Genomic DNA, 16301 nt, shown 5'->3' on the forward strand with positions numbered 1-16301 from the left:
GCCTTCAAACCTCACCGGTGAGACTTGTATCCCCCCCTCCCAACCCCCCCCCCCCCCACCCCACAAAGATATTCAACCCAAACCAAAAAAACCTGCCCCAAGCCTTTACTCTGCCAGTGTCACACTTGACCCGGACAATTCCCTTCCCCTTGACATATAAGACGTAAATTTCAGACCCTTCTCCAAGAGTATGACGATGTCTTCGACCCCAGGCCCAAAGGGTACAATGGTGCGTCTGGTCCATTCCAATCGGTAGTTAACATGGGTCCTGTCCCTCCCCCTCAACGTAAGGGTTGCCCACCTTTATATTCTCACAGCAACCATGCAGAACTACAACGCAAGTTTGATGAGCTAGAAGATATGGGTGTCTTTGTTAAACCAGAAGATGCAGGAGTCAACGTCGAGTTCCTCAACCTGTCCTTCTTGGTGAAAACGTCTAGTGGCGGTTTCCAACTGGTCACTGCATTTGCCGATGTTGGCCGATATAGCAAACCCCAGCCTTCCTTGATGCCCAACGTCGATTCCACTCTTCGACAAATTGGGAGATGGAAGCACATTATCACTACTGACTTGACTAATGCCTTTTTATCAAATCCCACTATCGAAAGAGTCAATGAAGTACTGAGGTGTTGCGACTCCATTTTGTGGTGTTAGCGTCTACGCCCGATCCACCATGGGTATGTCTGGCTCTGAAATGGCACTAGAAGAACTAACTTGTGGCGTCCTTGGAGACCTAGTGGAGGAGGGTGTTGTGGCCAAACTCGCCGATGATCTCTGTTGTGGAGGAGCAAGTGCAGACAAACTGTTAGTCAACTGGAAACGGCTGCTTGACACACTTCAAGTCAACCGCTTAAATCTGTCAGCATCCAAGACTGTCATTGGCCCATCTTCCATCATTATCCTATGGTGGGTGTGGCATAAAAGCGCTATAACAGCCAGCCCCCATCGCATCTCCAAATTATCCATGTGTGCCCCCACCTCCCCCCCCCCCCCCCCCTGAAAAGGTCGCCGGCCTTCAATCCTTTATTGGCGCTTGCAAAGTCCTAGCTCGCGTTATCTCTGGCTGTTCGAGCTTACTCTCGCCATTAGACGATGCTGTGGCTGGCCACCTATCCCAAGAGAAAATCGCTTGGACCTCCGACCTCATTGAAGCATTCCACTCTGCCCAAATAGCCCTTTCTTCAAACAGAACCATTATCCTTCCATGCCCTGAAGACCAATTGTGGATTATCACTGATGGATCAGTGAAGAAAAATGGCATAGGAGCTACGATGTATGTCACTCGCAATGGGACCCAACGACTTGTGGGTTTTTTTAGCGCCAAGTTGCGAGGACACCTGGTCACCTGGCTTCCCTGCGAAATTGAAGCACTCTCAATCACTATGGCTATTAAACACTTTGGACCATTCATCATTCAATCCAATCATAAAGCTTGCATATTGACCGATAGTAAGCCATGTGTACAAGCCTTTGAAAAGCTATGCCGAGGAGAGTTTTCTGCTAGTCCCCTCGTTTCAACCTTTCGACGGTCAGCCGGTTCCAGGCCTCAATCCGCCATCTTGCGGGCTCCGCTAATGTACCCTCAGATTTCACCAGCGAGAATGCCCTCGATTGTGACAATCCCCATTGCCAAATTTGCTCATTTGTAGAGCGGACAGAAAACTGTGTCGTACGTCATTCCTCCATCCAAAATAACATCACCAGTTACTCCAAATTACCATTTACAAACCATTCCGCCTGGCTAGCCCTACAGTCTGAGTGCGCAGATTTACGCAGAACACATGCCAATCTCAAAGAAGGTACCCGACCATCGAAAAAGCTGACCAATATTAAAGACGTGAAAAGTTACTTGAATTCAGTCACTATTTCAAAAGATGGGTTATTGGTTGTCCGATATCATGACCCCTTCCAATCTTCCCGTGAACGCATCGTTATTCCTCGCCTGGTCCTGGATGGCCTTGTCACGGCTCTCCACATCATGCTTGATCACCCATCTTGCCACCAACGTAAGCAAGTGATGCATCGCCACTTCTTTGCCCTTGACATGGATAGGTCCATCAACCATGTAACTACCAGTTGCCACCACTGTGCTTCCCTGCAAAAAATCACTCCGTGTGCCATTCCTCAATCATCCGATGATCCTCCCGATACAGTTGGTGTGATTTATGCAGCAGATGTCCTAAAGCGTGGGCGTCAACTGATCTTGGTCTTGTGTGAGTGCATCACTTCCTACACCCATTCCTCTCTCATTTATGACGAACGCCATGACACCCTACGTGACGGCCTGCTAGAACTCACCAGTGAACTTCATCCGATGGAGGGGCCACCTGCTGTCATCCGGACTGATAAAGCCTCTGCATTCAAGTCTCTCACTAATGACAAGCTCTTACAAGATCACCACGTCTCCCTGGAGCTTGGTCGCATCAAAAACCCAAACAAAAACCCTGTCGCCGAGAAAGCCATTCAGGAATTAGAAGCTGAATTATTACACCAAGACCCGTTAGGAGGTCCAGTGTCACCTTGTCAGCTTTCCACGGCTACTGCCCGATTAAACTCACATATCAGATCTCGCAGTATGTCTGCATGGGAAATGTGGACACAACGTGACCAGTTCACTAACCACCAGATTCCAATATTGGATCAGAACCTTATCCGAGAGCAGCATGCCCAACACTCCAGGAACCATACTTATAGCGAGAAATCCAAGTCCCCATCAACAAAACGCTCTGCTACTCCGACAGTTCATGTTGGAGACCTGGTGTACTTGCACTCAGATGGATCCAAGTCTCGAGCACGGGATCGTTACCTGGTTGTGTATGTGGATGGGAACTGGTGCGACATCCCCAAGTCCTCCTCCTGCGGTTCTACCCTCTAAGCTTGACCATCCCTGTGATTCCCAGGTCCAACGACATGGTGTTGACAGCACGGCAACCGCATCACCTCCTATCAGGAGGTCAGGACGTCTACGTTCACGCCCCAAACACTTGGATGACTACGTTCTTGATGGATGAGTGGTTGCATATGTGTTAATGGGGCAGTATAATCCCTAGGCACCTGAGGACAGCCAATCCAGTGATGGTGCTTTTCCTCTTAACCTGGCATCATCGGTCTACTGTCTTCAGGCACATGTGCAAATACTGTTGTGGTTTTCAGTTTTGTGACGTCCCGGAAATGCAATATTTAATGCTTTGACTGAATTTTTGCTGGTGTGTATTCCCATTATTGTACATGTTGTCTACATCTTGATATATCACATGTGCATGCTGACTTGTACTAGGGAACGAGAAATATTAGTTAGCAAAGTAACGTTTTTTTCAAGGAAAGAAAGTGGCCACGCCAGTATTGGTTCTTGTTGGTTTAGTACAAAGGATGTGACGTCGTCATCAGGGGTCGGTACTAAGTCCACTACTATTTGTAGCTGTGATGGAGGTGCTGGCTCAGAACGTAAAGGAGGGTTTACCGTGAGAGTTGTTGTATGCAGATGATCTGGTGTTGATTGCAGAAAGTATGGATGGACTGAAGGAAAAGATGAACAAGTGGAAGGAATGTATGGAGACAAAAGGTCTGAAGGTGAATATCGGAAAGACGAAGGTGATGGCAAGTGGTAAAGCATGTGGTGAGGTGGAAAGAACTGGGAAGTGGCCGTGTGCTGTGTGCAGGAAGGGTGGCGAAGTGAACTCCATTCAATGTACAATGTGCGCAGAGTGGGTTCATCAAAAATGTAGTGGTCTGAGAGGGTCATTTACCAGTGTGGCAGCTACATTCAAATGTAAGGTGTGCACAGAGGGAGCTGCAGATGGAGGAAATGTTGAGTTGGATCTTGGAGACGGTGTGAAGCTGGAAGGTGTGAAAACATTTTGCTACCTCGGAGACATGCTGAATGGAGAAGGTGGATCAGACTCGGCAACGGTTGCTCGAGTGAGATGTGCATGGAAGAAGTTTCGGGAACTGAGTGGCGTGCTGATGAGGAGGAGAGTGTCACTGAAGCTGAAGGGAAAGGTGTATGCTGCATGTGTGAGAAGTGTTATGATTTATGGGAGCGAGACATGGGTAATGAACGTAGAGCAGCAATGAAGGCTGGAAAGGGTGGAAATGCGAATGGTTCGATGGATGTGCGGAGTATCGTTGAGAGAGAGGAAGACAAATGATGAATTGTGAAAGATGACGGGAATATTGCCTGTGATTGATGCTGTGAAGAGAAACAGGTTGAGATGGTTTGGTCATGTGTTGAGGAAGGATGAAAGTGACTGGTTGAGAAGAGTGATGGAAATGAATGTAGAAGGAAGTAGAGGACGGGGAAGACCGAGAAAGACTTGGCTAAAGATGGTGGAAGAAGAAATGCGGGCAAGGGGGTTAACAAGGAGAGATGCAGAAAATAGGGCAAAATGGAGAAGATTGTCATGGGGACCACAAGGCTAACCCCCGCTCTAGCAGGGAAAATGGCCTTAAAATGCATGTTGTTGTTGTTGTTGTTGTTGATGTGACGTCGTCTGGCGCCATCCCGCGCATGCTCGGTTGTGCCTTTTTGTCGCATTGATGATCTTCTTCCTCTTCGCTCTCTAATTTCCTTGAGCTTGATGTGTTTTGCGTGAGCTCCCAATAAAGCTCGATCTATTCACAGATACGGCGTGCTGTGTGTGATCCGATGGAGTGAGAACACGACAAGGTCTATCTCAGCTAACTGGCGTATGTTATATGTGTTCGGTCTCACATGAGCCTCAACTTAGTATACAAAAATAAAAAAAACCAAGGAAGACAACCGAGTAGCCACAGGGTCAAATCTACCAAGGAAAAACGCCTGAGACGTTCAGGATCTTATTTTCCACCTGAGCAACTCCCGCTCGTCCCTTCCGGTTGCAACCGGATCAGGAAATTTGAGATGCAACATATTTACAGATTACATACTACAGGCAAAATGATGCGGCTACACCCTTGGCAGTTATGTCCTTCCTGAAATGTGGTGACCAAAACTGCACCCAATATTGTAAGTGAGGCCAAACTACATTCCTATACAATGTTAAATCCACCTACGAATACAACATAAAACCCTGTTTGCTTTACCTATAATTGACTAGCATTGTCCTGTCTGCTTACCCACAGTATATATTACAACCTCCAGATTTTTCTCCTGCGTAACACGCTCTAAGATTTCTTCAAATTTATAATAATATCCACCATAATCAATGATTTCGCATTCAAAACCGAATATTTTACGAGTCCTTGCTTGAAATGTAATCTTACTATAATTCACCAAATGTCTGTCTGTCCGTCCGTTCCCAGGTACCGCAAAAACGGCTGAACCGATCACAACCATATTTTGGGTGGGTAATCCTGGGACCCCCTGGAGTAAAATAGGCTATATTGTTTTTTCCAATTAAAGCTTTGGTCTCCAGCATTTTCTGGTTTGGACTCCCGCCTAAAGTTATTTTCCCGGGTACCGCACAAACGGCTGCACCGATCGCAACCTGATGAATGAAAACACACAGTTAAAAATAATGACCTCGGACAAAGACCTTTTATAAGGACATGGGTTGAATCCCTGCTTGAGAGAATGCCAACCCCCTCCCCGCCATCAGGGTTGTCTCTCCAACTCACAATCCCACGAGATATGCGGAAAGGACGACCCAAAACCAATTATCTTCTTTTTGATTCGTATATAAACATCATTAAAAGTAAATAATGACCTCGGCCAAATTTCAAACGACGTGGGTTTAATCTCCACATGAGAGAATTTCACATAGCTATTTGGGCGGTGTATAAGCGAATAGATCGCTGTCTCTATCGATCTTGCCAAGACTGTAACACCTATCAGCTCAAAATCCTTTTAACTGTTGACTTGGTAGTTTTTACAATGAAGGAAACACGTATCGGGAGTACATACGACAATACGACATAGTGATTGTGAATGTGACAGCTCTGAGGCGTCTTTTGCTTCGCATCGCAGTGACGGTGAGCACCAATATGGCGGCTGTAAGATTAAAATCTGCTTTCAAGCCCACTCACCACCCAAAGCCTTCAACCAGACATATTAACACGCTCCTCCCAATTCATTCCCGTTCTTCAAAGCAAAGCGGTAAAAATTGTTGTATTGTCATTATAGCCGGCGAAGCCGGTGTTGTAAATGAATGCGTATTATGTTGAAAAGCCAGATTTTGCTGGATGATTTGAGAATTTCGAAGCTTTGACGCACCAAATCGCTCCATGGAGGCCGCCATCTTGCGGATGCGGAAGAATGCATAAACAATTGCGAAAAAGTTCAATAGGAGTTTGTTTCACCCGTCTTTGTTTGATTCACAATCTTATGCACCTCTAATTTGTAATTAAAATACTTTAAAACCAACCTCGGTCCCCGGGCCCGCACAGGCCCTGGTTATCTTCAACGAAAATCTTCACCAAACACCTGAACCAATGAGATTCGAGCATTTGAAGAAATATTTTTTAAAAGCTTTTTACCGCTTTTCGGAGGCTGAAAACGGGTCGTTAGGGTTAGTTGTTTGGCTTCGCCAGCTCATTGCGGCTTTGCAGTGGGGTTGTAGCGTGGTGCTAATCACGCAACTTGTTTGCCAAAGAAGGTAAGCCACAACACGTAGGATCAAAAGTCTTTATTGTAAAGCTCAAACTGTAGCACTGACTCGCTTGGGGCTGCGAGAACCGTGTATATCCCGAGGCCACGCCTACCCCTCAGGCGTGGCCGACACCCCATTGGTGCGCGGAATGATGTCACCGCGCCAGCGAGCCATCGTGTCCGCCACACGCACCCCCCCCCCCCCCAGAATTCCCGCGCACCTGAAGGGTCAGTTTGCGGGGCAAACGGATGACACGGCCAAAGCGCCCTCTGGCGGCTGTCGGCGTTTGGGATGCCGGGATGCCATCTGGGATGCCTCTGGCGGCATCTGGAATGGGTGCAGGACAGGGGGGTGGCGTGCCGGCGGGGCTGGGCGGTGCCGGGGGTCCGACCGTCGGGGGGCGGCCCCGAAGCGGGGGCCGAGCCGCTTGCGGGGGGTGGTCCACGTCGAGGTGGGCCGGCTTGAGGCGGTCCACGGAAACGCGGTCAGGAGTACCGCCGATGTCCAGGGTGAAATGCTTCGCCCCGGTCTCCAGCACGCGGAAGGGCCCGTCGTACGGGGGTCGCAGCGGTGTCTGGTGGGCGTCGTGGTGGACGAAAACGTACTCCGCCGTACGAAGCTCCGGGGCGACGTGCGTTGGCGGGCACCCGTGGTGCGCCGTCGGCACCGGGGCGAACCTCCGGGCGGTCTCCTGCAGTGCGGAGCGCTGCTGTGCCACAGACCATGGTGCCGTAGAGTCGGGGAGGAACTCGCCCGGCACCAGCAGCGGTTGTCCGAAGACCAACTCCGCCGCGGATGTGCGCAGGTCGTCCTTGGGCGCCGTCCTGAGGCCCAGCAGGACCCAGGGGAGCCTGTCGACCCAGCCGCCGTTGCGGAGGGTGGCCCGGAGCGCGGCCTTCAAGGAGCGATGGAAGCGCTCGCACAGGCCGTTGGCCTGGGGGTGGTAGGCCGTGGTGCGGTGCAGCTGGACGCTGAGCCCCCGCGCTACCGCACCCCAGAGCTCTGAGGTGAACTGGGGGCCGCGGTCGGACGAGATGTCCGAGGGGGGTGCCGAACCGGGCAACCCAGGTGGCGATGAATGCCTGCGCGACATCCGCCGCCGTTGTCGCCGCCAAAGGCACGGCCTTCGGCCACCGGGTGGTGCGGTCCACCATGGTGAGGATGTGGGTGAAACCCCGCGAGGGGGGCAGAGGTCCCACCAAGTCCATGTGAACGTGGTCGAACCGACGTTCGGGCACAGTAAATGGGGCCAACGGGGCCTGGGTGTGGCGGTGCACCTTCGCGCGCTGGCACGCGAGGCACGTCCTGGCCCATTCGCGGACGGCCTTCCGGAGGCCATGCCAGATGAACTTGTCAGCGACCAGCCTCTGGGAGGCCTTCGTGCCCGGGTGGGACAGGCCGTGGATGGCGTCAAAAACCCGGCGCTGCCAGCCCGCGGGCACGATGGGGCGAGGCCGGCTGAGGGAGACGTCGCACAAGAGGGCCGTGCCCGCGCCGTCGAACGGCACCTCGGTGACGCGGAGGCCCGTGACGGCGGTCCGCAAGGCCTGGACGTCGGGGTCGGCGGTCTGGTCCGCCGCCATCCGGGCATAGTCGATCCCGAGGTGGACCGCGTGGGCGACGGACCGGGAAAGGCAATCCGCCACCGGGTTGTCCTTCCCCGCGACGTGCCGGATGTCCGTCGTGTACTCAGACACGGCCGAGAGGTGACGCTGCTGCCGGGCCGACCACGGCTCGGCGACCTTGGCCATCGCGAAAACCAGGGGCTTGTGGTCGACGAAGGCCGTGAACGAACGGCCCTCGAGCAGATGGCGGAAATGCCGGACCGCCAGGTGAAGCCCGAGGAGCTCGCGGTCGAAGGTACTGTACCGCCATTCGTGCAGGCAGAGCTGCCGGCTAAAAAACGCCAGCGGCTGCCAAGCCCCCTTCACCCATTGCTCGTGCACCGCGCCCACCACGTAGTCTGACGCGTCGGTGGTGAGGGCGATCGGTGCATCGGGCGCCGGGTGCGCGAGCATGGTGGCATTAGCCAAGGCGAGCTTTGCGCCCGCGAACGCCGCATCCATCGGCTTGGTCCAAGAAACGTCACCTTTGCCCGGCTTCCCCGGCCTCGTGCAGGGGGCGCAGGAGCTGGGCTACGCGGGGCAGGAAACGGTGGTAAAAGTTCACCATGCCCAGGAACTCCTGGAGCCCCTTGATCGTGCGGGGGCGCGGAAACCCCCTGACCGCCTCCACCTTGGCCGGTAAGGGGATGGCCCCGTGCCTGGTGACGCGCTGCCCCAAAAAGTCGATTTTGGCGACGCCGAACCGGCACTTGGCGGGGTTGACGATCAGGCCATGCCGGCCCAGGCGTTCGAAGAGCATGCGGAAATGGCGGAGGTGCTCCTCACGGGACGCGCTTGCGACGAGGATGTCGTCCAGGTAGACGTAAACGAAGTCCAAGTTGCGCAAGACGATGTCCATCAGCCGTTGGAACGCCTGAGCCGCATTCTTCAACCCGAAGGGCATCCGCAGGAACTCGAAGAGGCCGAATGGTGTGATGACGGCCGTCTTCGGTATGTCCTCCAGCCTGAAGGGGACCTGGAGGTATCCGCGGATGAGGTCCACCTTGGAGAAGAGGGACATTTTTGCCAACCGGGCGGAAAAGTCTTGGATGTGAGGGACCGGGTAGCGGTCGGGGGTGGTAGCATCGTTGAGGCGGCGGTAGTCTCCGCACAGCCACCATCCCCCGCCGGGCTTCGGCACAATGTGCAGCGGCGATGCCCATGCGCTGTTAGAGCGCCGTACGATGCCCAGCCGCTCCAGCGTAGCGAACTCCGCTTTCGCCACCGCGAGCTTCATCGGCTCGAGGTGGCGTGCCTGGGCATAGACCGGTGGCCCGACGGTGGGGATGTGATGCTCCACCCCGTGCTTGACGGCCACCGCCGAGAAGGTGGGCCGCGTGAGGGCCGGGAAACTGGCGAGGAGGCGGGTAAAGTCATCCGCTGCCGGAAGCGTACAAACCAAACTCGCCGGGACGGAACCGTTTAGCAAGCCGCTTGGTGAGCCGCTCGGTGAGCCGCTCAGTGAGCCGCTCAACGAGCTGCTCAGCGAACAAGCGAGCGAGCTAAAGGTTTCGGCCTGGACGAGCCATCTGTGCTTCACATCCACCAAGAACCCATTTGCCCTTTGGAAGTCCGCACCGAGCAATGCCATGGGCACGCTGGCGGTTAGGAACGACCATTGAAAGCGCTGCCTTCCGAACCGCAGGGAGAGGCAGAGCTTCCCGAATGTGCGCATGGGTGTACCATTGGCTGCAAGCAATGCGGGGCCCCGGCCCGCGGTTCGCTTGTCGGACGCGTGGGCTGGGATGACGCTTACCTGCGCTCCTGTGTCGCAGAGGAAGCGGCGCCCGGACAAGGTGTCCGTGATGAATAAGAGGCTGCCGGAATTGCCGACACTCAGGGCCGCTACCGAGCGTCGGCTCGGTCGTTTCCCGACTTGCCAAACGAGCACGGCGGGCAACACTTCTTAGCCTTGTGGCCGAACCTGGCGTGGAAACGGCACCAGGCTTGCGGCGGAGCGGCGGAGGCCGCGGCGTTTGCTGCTGCAGTGGTGGTGGGCGGGGCGTGGCGGCGGCCACGAGGTGTGCATGCGCATCAGCCTCGGGATCCACGAGGTGTGCAGCCACATCAGCCTCGGGATCCACGACGGCCGCACCGAAGCTCGCCCGCGTGTCACAAGCCGCGAAAAACTTGTCGGCCTCGACGGCCAGAGCGCGGGGTTCCTCTATTTTGGAACCGGCCAACGCGAGGCATTCCTGTGCCGGTAGCTGGCGTAGAAAAAGCGCCCGGAATAAAAAAATCGGGGCTTTGTCACCCAGCAATGACAGCATGTAGTCCATCCGTACCGATGGTCGTGTGTCGCCGAGTTCGGGAAGGTCCAGGAGGCGGTCCGCCCGTTCGAACTCCGTGAGGCCGAACGTGGTGATGAGGAGACGTTTGAGCGCCCTGTACTTGTGCTCCGCCGGTGGGTGCCGCAGGATGGACATGACTCGGGCAGCCGTGCCGGCCCGAGGGCGGCGATCACGTGATAGTAACGCGTCTCGTCCGCCGTTATTCCTCGAAGCTGGAACTGTGCTTCGGCCTGCACGAACCATACCTCGGCCTGTGCTTCCCAAAACTCAGGGAGCTTTACCGCGACCGCGTTGCTGGCCATGGCGCGTTCTGTGGTCAGCGACGGCTGAACCAAAAGGGGTCACCAGTGTAGCGTGGTGCTACGCACGCAACTTGTTTGCCAAAGAAGGTAAGCCACAACGTGTAGGATCAAAAGAGTCTTTATTGTAAAGCTCAAACTGTAGCACTGACTCGCTCGGGGCTGTGAGTCCCGTGTATATCCCGAGGCCACGCCTACCCCTCGGGCGTGGCCGACACCCCATTGGTGCGCGGAATGATGTCACCGCGCCAGCGAGCCATCGTGTCCGCCACAGGGTCATATTATATTACTAGCAACAGTACCCGCCCTAAGGGCGGGGCTTCAATTGGGAGGCGCAAATGATTATTTAAACCATTTATATAAACATCCGTTAAATATCACACGCAAATCATCAAAATCTAAACAGTATTTTTAGAATTTCAATTTGAAAAAAAAACACATCACTGTTCATGTCGGTAAATATTATTCCATCGCGTTTCAAATCGTGATAATGTGGGGGATACCCCATAGACCATAGAGGTTGGGTTGTTCATAATTCGCTGTCACCTTACCTATGGGATTATTGACGGTATGGGTGTTGCGTGCGTTCGGTTAATGGAGCCACGCCCCTTTAAGAGGATCTGGCGGAAGTGACGGAGGGTATATTTAGAGGAGTTCCGGTTTGGTTTTGCGAGGTTTGTTGGAATAAAGGAGCCTCAATAAGTTTCAGCCTTTTGGTGCCTGTAACTCCTACAATATCAACTGTACGCTTTTCTTTCGGAAAAAAAATGGAATGATTTTGTGCCTCTTCTTCAGCTTAGAACTTCAGGAAAGACGACATTGTTGATAAAAGTTCCTTTTCTCCACGGAGGTATATAATATGGAGAGCCAATTGGCCACCTCGCAGCATTAGCCGCCGTGAAGCCACCGGAAATAGTCTGGCGGCCATATTGGGAAGCCGATCGTAAGCCTGTCAAAGCAAAGGCGTGGCGCACTGATGATGCAGCTGGAGCGAATTTTAGGACCGCCGACTATTTAATTAATATAGAATACTAATATTTGAACTGATATTCGGGCTCAGAATCCCGTTCTTTAAGGAAATGGTGTTCATTAAGTTTGAAGTTGGTTCTAGACGCATTTTTCCTGGGGAATCCAATGGTTTAGAGCTTGTTTGAAAAAAAAGTGCCCAAAATTACCGCTCGGTGTTCTTTATCGTTCTTCTCATGACCCAATCACCCACTAGTAGGAATAAGAATCCTGACATGTTACACCCCTGTTTAACTCCTGTCTTCACCTTGAACCATTCTGTTGTTTCACCTTGGTCGACGACCGCACATTGAAAGTCTTGGTAAAGGGCTTTTACAAGGTTCACTAATTTTCCAGGTATGCTGTATTTCTTCATTATGACCCAGACTTTCTCTGGGCAAGGAGTCGAAAGCTTTCTAGAAATCTATAAAATTGAGGTACATCGTCGTTTGCCATTCTTTGGCTTGTTCTATAATATTCCTCAATATAAAGATCTGATTTGTTGTCATGTTATATGATGTTACTTAATTCAGTCATTATATTGTAACTAAGATGTGTATGTTTCTATTACCGAGATGTTAGAAACCACGCAGATATAATGATAACCAGAGTTTATTCTACACTGACATGGGTCAGCAACACATCAACAGTGAGTCAGTCACATAAATGACATGAAACGCTGTCATGTAGTTAACCCACACAATTCACAGTTAACCCACAAAACACACCCACACCATGTAGAGATGAGGTCGCTCTTATATTTCAGCTTGCTCTGGTGTTGCCTCACTGGTGAGCAAACAGGACCAGTTTGCAATATTTTTTCCTGATGCGCTCTTCCTTCATGTCATCATCGAGTGTTCTCACAACATGATGGAAACGTATCTTGCTGTATGATTGTGATACAGAATGTATTAAAGCAAACACATGGTTGCTGTCTGCCTCACAGTCAAACATGTGCCGATCCAAGGAAGCAAATGTAGACCGACCGACCTCAGAAAGGACAGAAGTGGAAATTGCCACTCTTATCCCACTTTCACGAGGCATTTTGCCATTGCTTACAGCCAGGAGCCTCTTGACACAGCGTTCAGTCGCCTCACAGACACGAACAACACTGTGCGAGGGAACTATGAGGCCACCCCTGTTCTTGGTAACAATCAGGCTGTACATTGGTGTGGTTTGCCATTCTTCGTTGTTACTGGTCAATGCAGAAAGACATTGGCTACACTTCAGAGTCTTCCTCACCATCCTCACCACATAGCCGGCAATATAGCCAACACATGACTCTGTAAAGATGGAAAGTTGCTCAAAATTTGGAATATCCGCATGGTCGTGGTCCTCTTTTGCCGGCGATCTCAACTCCAGGTCGTATCGTCTGGCCACCAACATGTCATGACTCTCGTCAGGCACAGCCTGCTTTGCAACGCACTTGAAGGAAGCCGCATTCAGGATTCTGGTTGAGTCCTGTGCAGAACAGTTCCCACTTGCAGACTTGATGTCATGTCGCATCAAGAGGCGCTTATATGCGGCAACAAACTGCCGGGCCGTTGGGTTATTCCCACTTCCACATGCAATGCGGACCGCTCCAAAGAAAAGTTCAATGTGGTCTTGGCTCATTTTGTACGTGAGCAGGTATCGCAGGGGAGATGAGGCAGGTTTGACATATGTGAAATACAAAATTTTGACACTCTCTATGCAGATCATGAAACCAATGAAGGGGGTTTTCAAACGCGTATTGGTCATAACTTGACCATTCATGTTTTTGATGTTGGACAAGTAACTGTAGGCAGTATCCAGGAATGGCAGGAAAAGTCCTTCTCGTGATGTCATGAGTGGTGCCTTGTAGTTTCGTGCCAATGGATTGCGAGAATTTAGAATGTCAAACAGTTTGTCCAATGTTTCAATGTATTGGCAGGTAGCCTCACTGCCCTGAAATTCTGATAGTTGCAAAGTGTCCCTGCAAAACCGAATTGCATCTGCCACACTAGTGCTCAATGTCTGAGCGCTGTGTCCACCTTCATGACATTGCTCTTCCACTCGATGTGTTTCCGGGAGAGCTTATTTCCCAGACGCAAGCCTTCCCTCTTCTGCAGATCAAAGAGTGCCTGGATGTATTTCCACGCGATGACTTTTTTGTTGCCATCCTCCATCATTTTCATGGATCCAAGACAGTTTCTTGCAAGTTTAAGCATGTGACATGCATCGAGTACAACACAAATTTTCTTTTCGGGATTTGCTGGGTGGGGAAATGTTGGTTTCACATTCTGCGGCGTGATGTCGGCACCTAGCTCACGTAACATTGTCAAATGAGCGGACGGTCCATCGCAAGTTAAGGAAACCACCTCTGTCTGCACCGATATCATGCAATTTTAGTAGACATTGTGTCACCAAATTCGCCTGTTCCTTCCCCGACAATCCATTTATCATAAAGTATGCTACAGGCACTTTCCAACTGTCATTCAGCTTCCATTCCCCGATTCCGATTCCCCGATCGACGTGGGAGCCCCAGCTCCTTCACTAGCAGACAAGACAGCCGGCTTAACGTTCGCCAGGATGATCAGTCGCCCTGCCCGTGAAATACCAGGATCGGGATTCGTACCAGGACCCTGAACAACTTCCTGCCCTACCTACTGCTACTGCGAAGTGGGAAGGCAATGGCAAACCACCTAGTGCTGTAATTTATACAACCCTCATTTGCAGTTATTGGCATCAGATAGCTAAGGAAAAATAACAACTATTGAACAATAAACTTCCAATTTAGTTGCATGTTCGAGTCCGGTGTATTGTATTACTTGCCCTGATGGATGTGGACGAATGTCACAATCGGCTTCCCAATATGGCCGCGAAGCAACTTCCGCTAGCTTCAGCCGACAGCCGTCATTGGCTCTCCAGTTTATTATATACCTCCGTGCTTTTCTCTCTAAAAGTTCCTTTTCTCTCTTTGAAGTTATTGGCAAACATTTTTATATTGTCGCTGCTGCCAACGCGACGCATGGCACTATTCATGACATTTATTCATTCATCATGCAATAATTCATTCGGGATTGAGTAGGAGTAAGATGGCGACAGGAGAGTCGCGTCGAGAAGGGAGGAGCAAGATGGAGTAGGCGGGGTAAGATGGAGACGGGAAGCGTCAGATTGACTTTTGCCTCAATTACTACGTGAACTAAAGCGGAACAAAGACGAACCAAAAAGTATTTACGTCAAAGTCTAATAAAAAAAGAAATAAAAATATTAAGAGTTATGGGGAAAATTAATGAAATGTCACCAATTTCGACAAAATCCCGCCCAATTATGTGACGTCATCGCAACGTATCGTCCTCTCGTTTAATTGGTTGCTTCGAAAGAGCAATCGCATATAATTGGTTGATTTGTGGTTAACCTTCCCGAGTTCCCGGACATTTTGAAAGTGTTTCTGGCGCTCTTTGCTCAGTAAGCTTGCTCTGTGGTGGCTTATCGCTGATAAAATACCTTGCAAGGTTGGTTTTAACAATACGTTGTTTTTGTTTTTTGCTTGCTATCCAGGTTTATTTTTTGTTGGGTGTTAAGTATGCTAACCTTTTTTTTTTTTAACCTTGTTCGTTGATTCTTTGTCGGCTTTGTTGAAATTGCATTCGTTTTTTCTATCTTACTGTACTACTACAACGACTAGTACTATACAATGAATACGGCAGTTGTATATGTATGTACATCTTTGAAAATCATATATCTGGGATACAATCGATACTCTGGAGAGCGCATACCTCCGCCTGGTTGAGCAGTTTACGGTGACAAACCGGATCTGGATTCGGCCCTGAACCAAAATCGAATCTGCTCGTCCTTGTGACCAAACCAACTCGTCCACCAGTAACTCGTCAATAACTTTTTTAAATATCGTGTTATATAATTAATCGCTTTTCGCCCAATCTCTCTGGTGAAGAATCACTTTAAAATTAAATAATTCTCGTATCCGAATCCATTTTCAGATCTTCACCAGAATCGAATCGTTTCTTCCTTGTCACACACACAACCTCTCCACCAAGTTTCGTCCAAATCCGTTCATAACATTTTGAGATATCCTGCTGTTTTAGCCCTCTCCCCCAATGGTGAATCACTTAAAAAATGTAATTCTCGTATCCGAATCTATATTCAGATCTTCACCAAAATCGATTCGGCCTTGTCACACACCACCTTTGGTGGTGGAGGTAATTAGGCAGAGAGGTAGCGTGTGTGACGAGGACGAATCGATTTTGGTGAAGATGTGAATATAGATTCGGATATGAGAATTATTACATTTTTTTCTATGTTATTATATGATAATATGTAATATTACATGATACCCCACACATGTAATGTTACATGATACCCCACACATGTAATGTTACATGATACCCCACACATGTAATGTTACATGATACCCCGCACATGTAATGTTACATGATACCCCGCACATGTAATGTTACATGATACCCCGCACATGTAATGTTGTTACATGATACCCCGCGCAGTTGCCACCTTCGGTGGCGGAGGTAATAACGATAACAATAAAATTAATGTCTG

General features: G+C 50.6%; 1 protein-coding gene across 1 annotated transcript in view; it reads left to right on the forward strand.

The window, feature by feature from the left end:
* Positions 1–15145: 15145 nt before the first annotated feature.
* LOC137411497 (chromosome-associated kinesin KIF4A-like) overlaps positions 15146–16301 on the forward strand; it is a 59843-nt gene continuing 58687 nt past the window's right edge. Inside the window, exon 1 of the mRNA XM_078775240.1 lies at positions 15146–15240. The gene's annotated coding sequence lies outside the window, so the exon portion shown is untranslated. The remainder of the gene's footprint in view (positions 15241–16301) is intronic.

This window comes from Myxine glutinosa, chromosome 1 (assembly GCF_964187855.1).
Source record: "Myxine glutinosa chromosome 1, kmMyxGlut1.1, whole genome shotgun sequence".
Lineage (NCBI taxonomy): Eukaryota > Metazoa > Chordata > Myxini > Myxiniformes > Myxinidae > Myxine > Myxine glutinosa.